The 8,394-nt window shown below is 41.6% G+C and overlaps 1 pseudogene; it reads left to right on the plus strand.

Annotated features, from left to right (window-relative positions):
- The first annotated feature begins 4,309 nt into the window (after positions 1 to 4,309).
- Positions 4,310 to 5,225, plus strand: LOC128572117 (interleukin-1 alpha-like; annotated as a pseudogene).
- Positions 5,226 to 8,394: the final 3,169 nt, after the last annotated feature.

The following is an 8,394-nucleotide window of genomic DNA, read 5'->3' on the forward strand; positions in this document are numbered from 1 at the left end:
CCCTCATTCTTGAGATACTTTACTAAGAAGAATATGTTCCAGCTCCATCCAGGTAAACGTAAAAGATGTGAAGTCTCCATCTTTTTATGGCTGCATAGTATTCCATGGTGTACATAGACCACAATTTGTTAACCCATTCCTGGGTCGATGGGCACTTGGGCAGTTTCCATGACTTGCCTATTATGAATTGGGCTACAACAAACAATCTGGTGCAAATGTCTTGGTTGTAAAATAATTTTTGATCATCTGGGTGTATACCTAGTAGAGGAATTGTAGGATTGACCGGTAGGTCTACTTTTAGTTCCTTGAGTGTTCTCCAAAATTCTTTCCAAAAAGGTCATATTAGCTCACATTCCCACCAGCAGTGTAGAAGCATTCCCATCTCTCTGCATCGACACCAACATCTGTAGTTTTGGGATTTTGTGATGTGGGCTAATCTTACTGGAGTTAGATGATATCTCAAAGTGGTTTTGATTTGCATTTCTCTGATGATTAAGGATGATGAGCATTTTTCATGTGTTTGTAGGCCATGCACCTATCTTCATCAGAGAAGTTTCTGTCCAAGTCTCTTGCCTACCTAGAAATGGGGTTATTTGTTCTTTTCTTATTGATTAGGTTGAGTTCTCTGTAGATTCTAGTTATCAGACCTTTGTCGGAAGCATAACCTGCAAAAATCTTCTCCCATTCTGTAGGTTGTCTGTTTGCTTTACTTACTGTGCTCTTGGCTGTGCAAAAGCTTTTTAGTTTGATCAGATCCCAGTAATGTGTTTTTGGTGTTGCTTCAATTGCCCAGGGGGTCCTCCTCATAAAATATTCTCCCAGGCCAATTTCATCAAATGTTTTCCCTGCACTCTCTTCTACTATTTTTATGGTTTCATGTCTTAGGTTTAAATCTTTTATCCAGTGAGAATCATTTTTTTTTTCCAGAGACAGAGTCTCACTTTATTGCCCTCTGTAGAGTGCTGTAGTATCACAGTTCACAGTAACCTCCAACTCCTGGGTTCAGGTGATTCTCTTGCCTCAGCCTCCTGAGTAGCTGGGACTACAGGCACCTGCCACAATGCCCGGCTATTTATTTTATTTATTTATTTTTTTTATTGGTGTTGTCACAGTTTGGCCAGGGCTGGGTTTGAACCTACCACTCTCAGTATATGGGGCTGGCACCCTACCCACTGAGCCACAGGCACTGCCCAGGAATCAATTTTTGTTAATGGTGCAAGGTGGGAGTCCAGTTTCAGTCTTCTACAGGTTGCCAGCCAGTTCACCCAGCACCATCTATTAAATAGGGAATCTTTTCCCCACTGAATGTTTTTAATTGGCTTGTCAAAGGTCAAATAATGGCAAGTAGCTGGGTTCATCTCTTGGTTTTCTATTCTGTTCCATAAATCTACCTCTCTGTTTTTGTGCCAGTACCATGCTGTTTTCATCACTGTAGATTTATAGTATAGCCTAAAGTCTGGTAACGTGATACCTCCTGATTTGTTCTTATTTCTGAGTAATGTATTTGCTATTCCAGGTTTTTTTCTGATTCCATATAAAACAAAGTACTATTTTTTCAAGCTCTTTAAAGTATGACAATGGTACTGTAATAGGGATTGTATTAAATCTGTAGATTGCTTTGGGTAGTATGGACATTTTAACAATGTTGATTCTTCCCAGCCATGAGCATGGTATGTTAACTTCTTCAGCTATCTTTTCTCAGAGTATCATAATTCTCTTTATAGAGATCTTTCACATCCTTTGTTAGGTAAATTACCAGATATGTCATCTTCTTTGGCACTATTGTAAAAGGAATAGAGTCCTCGACTATATTTTCAGCTTGACTATTGTTGGCATATATAAAAGCTACTGACTTGTAAGTATTGATTATGTATCCTGAGACACTGCTGTATTCCTTGATCACTTCTAAGAGTTTTGAAGTTGAGTCCCTGGGATTTTCCAGGTATAGGATCATATCATCAGTGAAGAGTGAGAGTTTGATCTCCTCTGACCCCATCTGGGTACCCTTGATCGCCTTCTCTTGCTTGATTGCAATGGCTAAGACTTCCATTACTATCTTGAATAGCAGTGGAGAGAGTGTGGGCCTCCTTGCCTCCTTCCTGATCTGAGTGGAAATGTTTTCAATTTTATACCATTCAATGTGATATTAGCTGTGGGTTTGCTGTGGATGGCCTCTATCAGTTTAAGAAATGTCCCTGTTGCCTATTTTCTTAAGTGTTTTTATCATGAAAGGATGCAGGATATTATCAAAGACTTTTTCTGTGTCAATTGAGAGAATCATATGGTCTTTGTTTTTTATTTTATTGATGTAATGTATTATATTTATAGATTTGCATATGTTGAACCAACCTGGTAACCCTGGAATAAAACCAATTTGATCATGGTGTATAATTTTTTTTTAATTCTGCAAATTTTACTAACATATTTGGTGTATAATTTTTTGATGTGTTGTTGAATTCTGTTTGCTAAGATCTTATTGAATATTTTTGCATCGATATTCATTAATGATATTGGTCTATAATTTTCTTTCTTTGTTGGATCCTTTCCTGGTTTGTGTATCAGGGTGATATTTGCTTCACAGAATGTGTTGGGAAGTATTTCTTCTTTTCTATGCTTTGGAAAACGTTATATAATATAGGTACTAGTTCCTCTTGAAAGCTTTGATAGAATTTGGATGTGAAGCCATCTAGTCCTCTACTTTTCTTTTTGGGGAGATTTCGTATTGATGCTATTTCAGTGATTGATATAGGTCTATTCAAGATTTCTAATTCTTTCTGGTTGAGTCTAGGAAGGTGGCATGCTTCCAGGTATTGGTCCATTTCCTTCAGATTTTCATATTTCTAGGAATAGAGATTTTTGTAGTAATCATTGAGGATTTTTAGAATTTCTGAAGTGTCTGTTGTTATGTCTCCTTTGTTGTTTCAAATAGACAATATTAAAGATTTTACTTTTTTGTTTCTGGTCAGGTTGGCCAAAGGTTTATCAATTTTGTTAATCTTGTCAAATAACCAACTTTTTGTTTCATTGATCTTCTCAATGATTCTTTTGTTTTCAATTTCATTTAATTTTACCATAATTAGGTTATTTTCTTTCTTCTGCTGGGTTGGGGGTTGGAATGTTCTTCCTTTTCCAGTTGCTTGAGATGACCCATTAAGTTGTTGGCTTCCTCTCTTTCTCTTTTCTTAATGAAGGCTTCCAATGCTATAAATTTCCCTCTTAGGACTGCCTTTGCAGTATCCCACGGGTTTTGATAATTTGTGTCTTCATTATCATTTTGTTCCAAAAATTTGGTGATTTCCTTCTTAATCTCTATCTTTGACCCACAGCAACAGAGCAAGACCCTGTCTCTTATAAAGAAAATAGAGACTGGGTGCAGTGGCTCACTCCTATAATCCCAGCACTCTGAAACGCTGAGGTGGGTGGATTGCTTGAGCTCAGGAGTTCTGAAGTCAGCCTGAGCAAGAGTGAGACCCCATCTCTACCATAAGTAGAGAAACTAGCCAGGCATTGTGTTGGGCGCCTACAGACCCAGTTACTTGGGAGACTGAGGCAGGAGGATCACTTGAACCCAGGAGTTTGAGGTTGCTGTGAGCTATGGTGATGCCACTGTACTCCAGCCTGGGTGAGAGAGTGAGACTCTGTCTAAGAAATAAAGAAGAGAGACGAAAGGAAGGAAGGGAGGGAGAAGAGAGAGGGAGGGAGAGAAAGAAAGGAAAAAAGAAGGAAGAAAGAAAAAAAAGAAGGAAGGAAGGAAAAAGAGAGAGAGAGAGAAAGAAAGAAAGGGAAAGGAAAGGAAAGGAAAAAAAAGAAAAGAAAGGAAAAGAAAGATAAATATAGTAAATTCGGGGGTTATTTTCCACCATTTTCTTTTTAGACACTATATTGTCTAGTCTGTAGTTTAGAGGCACAATCAGAGTTCCTTATAGACTCAAACTCCTGGGGCTCAGATGATCCTGTTGCCTCAGCCTCCTGGTAACTGGGAATACAGTTAGCTAATTTGTCTTATTTTTATAGAGACAGGGGTCTCACAATGTTGCTCAGGCTAGTCTTGAACTCCTGGCCTCAAGTGATCTTCCCATCTCATCTTAGCCATTTTTAGGTGTTCAGTTCAGTAGTGTTAAGTTAATTTACATTGTTGTGTGACAGATTTCAAAACTTTTTCACCTTGGAAAATTTTTATCAAAACCTCAATGGCATTTCAGCCCAGGTCCAGATACTCACTGCACAAAGAACCAATTATTGAAAAGAACTTTTTTTTTTTTAATTGAAAATAATTCTTAAGAAGTTTCCAGCCAGAGAGGGAGTCATTTCATTGGTGTTTGAGTCAGCAAAGGCATCTGATTCAGAGGCTGGCTCAGCAGACAGCCACTGGTGTTCTCCGTTGCAGAAGATAAGATGGCCAGAGTTCCAGACCTGTTTGAAGACTACTACAGTGAAAATGAAGAATACAGTTCTACCTTTGACCAGCTCTGTCTGAATCAGAAATCCTTCTATGATGCAAGCCATGGCTCACATCATAAAGACTGCGTGGATCAATTTATGTGTCTCAGTGCCTCTGAAACCTCTAAGGGATCAGGGTATACCGTCAAGGAGAGTGTGGTGGTAGTGACAGCCAAGGGGAAAGTTCTGAAGAAGAGACGGTTCAGTTTAAATCAACCCATCACTGATGATGACCTGGAGGCCATTCCACATGACAGAGAAGAAGAAATCATCCAGCCCACGTCAGTACAGCCCACATCAGTACAGGCCCAGGTCAGTACCTATCAATTTCATGAGCAATGTGAAATACAGATTTATGAGGATCATCAAACACCAATTCATCCTGAATGACACCCTCAATCAAAGTGTAATTCAAGATAACTCTCATCAGTACCTCACCACTGCTGCACTAAATAATCTGGATGATGCAGTGAAGTTTGACATGGGTGCTTATAAGTCAGCAGAGGATTCTAAATTGCCTGTGACTAAGAATCTCAAATACGCGACTGTATGTGAGTGCCCAAGATGAAGACCAGCCGGTGTTGCTGAAGGTGATGCCTGAGACACCCCAAATCATCACAGATGGTGAGACCAACCTCCTCTTCTTCTGGGAAACTTTTGGCACTAAGAACTACTTCACCTCGGTTGCCCAACCAACATTGTATCTCGCCACAAAGTAAGATAATCTGGTGCACTTGGCAAAGGGGCCACCGTCTACCACTGACTTTCAGATACTGGAAACCTAGGCTTAGCTTTTAGTCTACTCACTTACCAAGTAGTGACAGACTGTATGTACCATGTACATGAAGAAGTCAAATCCTTTACTCTTAGTCATTTGCTCAGTATGTGCTTAGCCTTTCTAATTCTAAATGAATGTTTGCCCTCTTTGTAAGAGAGGAACAAGGTCTAGTGGAACCAACATTAATGCAGTTGTTTGTTACTTAAAGAACACCCTATACTTTGCACGGTACCAATCATTTTAATTATTATTCTTCATAACAATCTTAGGAAAACCAGTGCTACTGACTATGCTTACAAAAAGACTACCCATAACACAGATGGGCTGACTGAGGCATAAGAAAACTATAAAATAAATGCACATGGTAGCAGTTGGAATGAGAAGGCACAAACCTAGGATTCTTTTTTTTTGTTTTTCCTGAGGCTGAGTCTCATTCAGTTGTCCTGATATTGAGTGCCCTAGCGTTATTACTCACAGCAACCTCAAACTCTTGGGCTCAAGTGATCCTCTTGTCTCAGCCTCCAAAGTAGCTGGACCTATAGGCACCAGCCACAACACCCACCTAATTTTAGAGACGGGGTCTCACTCTTGCTCAGGCAGGTCTTGAACTCATGTACTCAAGCGATCCACTGGCTTCGGCCTCCTAGAGTACTGGGATTACAGGCATGAGCCAACATGCCCGGCCTGCCACAAACCTGGGATTTCATTCCAACCATTTGCCTTCTGCTGATGGGCCTTTAATCAAATGGTGTAAGTTTCTAGGACCTTGATTTTATCATTTTCAAAGTGGAGGGAATAATACCTACATCCTTGTTGCGTCAATATTTTTTTATACCTATCAGTGAGATCATTGTGGTCAAACACTTCTTGAAGCTAAGCCTCAAAAAGGAGGCAAATGTTATTTTTAATTATTATTTATGTATATGTGTATTTATAAATATATATTGAAGATAACTATAACATTATTATATTTATGGCAGCTCCTTGCATCCTCTGAGTGTGACCAGACATCCTCAACAAGAGCAGACAGTGTTTGCCAGGCTGAGTGAGTTTCATTTAGTTAGCAAAAGGGCACTTTGTTCCAAGTGATGATTTTTCCATATCATGAAACTCAGAATTATAGCACTTGGGGACCCTATAATTATGATAATAAATTTACCTCAATTACTTTATTTGTTTGAAAAAAAAAAAAGAAAATAATTCTTTTTTTTTTTTTTTTGTAGAGACAGAGTCTCACTTTATGGCCCTCGGTAGAGTGCCGTGGCCTCACACAGCTCACAGCAACCTCCAACTCCTGGGCTTAAGCGATTCTCTTGCCTCAGCCTCCCGAGCAGCTGGGACTACAGGCGCCCGCCACAACGCCCGGCTATTTTTTGGTTGCAGTTTGGCCGGGGCCGGGTTTGAACCCGCCACCCTCGGTATATGGGGCCGGCGCCTTACCGACTGAGCCATAGGCGCCGCCCGAAAATAATTCTTAAGACAAAACACATCTGTCGGCAGAATGGAGAGTCACCTCCAGCTCTGTCTTCCCAATGACATAGCATGTATGCTTTTCAAGGAGGGCCCAAGCACAGAGGCAGGTAGTGGGCAGGGGGGGTGCTTCTCAGCTCAGGAAGTCTGCCTGGGGGCCTTCAGACTTCAGTTCCTCATCTTGCAGAAATTCTGCTTTTTGGTAAACAACTCAGAAAGGTCAAGCAGTTAGTTAACACTCTCAGAGTTCAGGTCATCCTGCCTGACTGGCCTGGGAATCTAACCTACAAGAGGGAGAGGACTGTACAAAGCATGTCGGGGTCATCAGAATTTGTTCATAGAGCTGGTTACAAACTCAGAAACAATAAAAAGGTTACCTTTAAAAATATAAACCTCCTTGGCAGCGCCTGTGGCTCAAAGGAGTAGGGCACCGGACCATATGACGGAGGTGATGGATTCAAACCCAGCCCCAGCCAAAAACTGCAAAAAAAAAAAAAAAGTGTATATATATATATATATATATATATATATATAAATAAAAGAGTTGAACAGCTGCAAGCTGGTTACAAACTCCTGGCCCATGGGTACCTCCCCACCTCCCCTTCCCTCCCCTAAGTCCCTTGACTGGGAGATTCCAGGTTCCCTGGGCCTCTGCTCCACCCTGCACTCCTCCCCCTCTTCTGGGGGCCCTTGAGTGGTGCAGGCTAGAGATAAGGAACCCAGAAAGTGGAGGGGAATGTCCCAGAGCATGCTGGGGTGCCCAGGCATCTGAGCTCCTCACATCCATTTAATTCACATCCCTGGAGTGAAGACACTGGGGCTTAGAGCTAATTTTTCTGTGTCTCATAGAGAGAGGATCTTGCTCTTGTTCAGGCTGGTCTTGAACTCCTGAGCTCAGGTGATTATCCCATCTTGGCCTCCAGAGTGCTGGGATTACAGGCATGAGTGACAGCCTAAAATATCTTTCTTAAAGTGTGTCTGTAGTGAACATGTACAGACTTCTCTTACCCTATTTACACAGCATTTATATTGTAATAGGTATTGTGAGTAATCTACAGATGATTTGAAATATATGGCAGGATGTGAGGCTGTGTGTAGGTTATATGCAAACACTGGGCCACTTTATAGTAAGGACTGGAGCATCTGTGGATGTTGGCATTTGAGAGAGGTCCTGGAACAACCATCCACAGACAATTGTACTGCCCTGCACCTCCATGTCCACCACGCTCCATGGGTCCAGCGTCCCCTTCCTGAAATCTCTCCCAAGCTTTTCAGAGACTTGGCTGCAGTTTCCCCACCAGATCTCCAAAATGGACAGTTCCAGCATCTAGACCAGCTTGGGTCTTTTCCCCTGATGGCTTTATCTCTTAACAATGGATTGGATTTTTTCTTGAGTTTTCTGAGAACTGTTGTAGAGAAAGACCAGTAAAGAGCAGGGCAAATGATACTGATGCCTGGGGACGGTGGCCTCAGATCCTGCCTGGACTTCTCCAGGTGGGGCTGGAGCTGGTCTTGGGTGTGGTTCTGCTGCAGCTGCCCTCCAGGCACAAGTCCCTGTGGACACAGGTCCCTCGGGGCACACATCCCTGGGGGCACAGGTCCCTCCAGGCACAGGTCTCTCCTGCCTGCTTCCTGTGGGCTCTGGGCTGTCAGGCTGTGGTTGCTTTTTTCTTTAAGAGCTTTACTTAGATATAGTTCATCTTCCA

This window comes from Nycticebus coucang, chromosome 19 (genome assembly GCF_027406575.1).
Source record: "Nycticebus coucang isolate mNycCou1 chromosome 19, mNycCou1.pri, whole genome shotgun sequence".
NCBI lineage: Eukaryota > Metazoa > Chordata > Mammalia > Primates > Lorisidae > Nycticebus > Nycticebus coucang.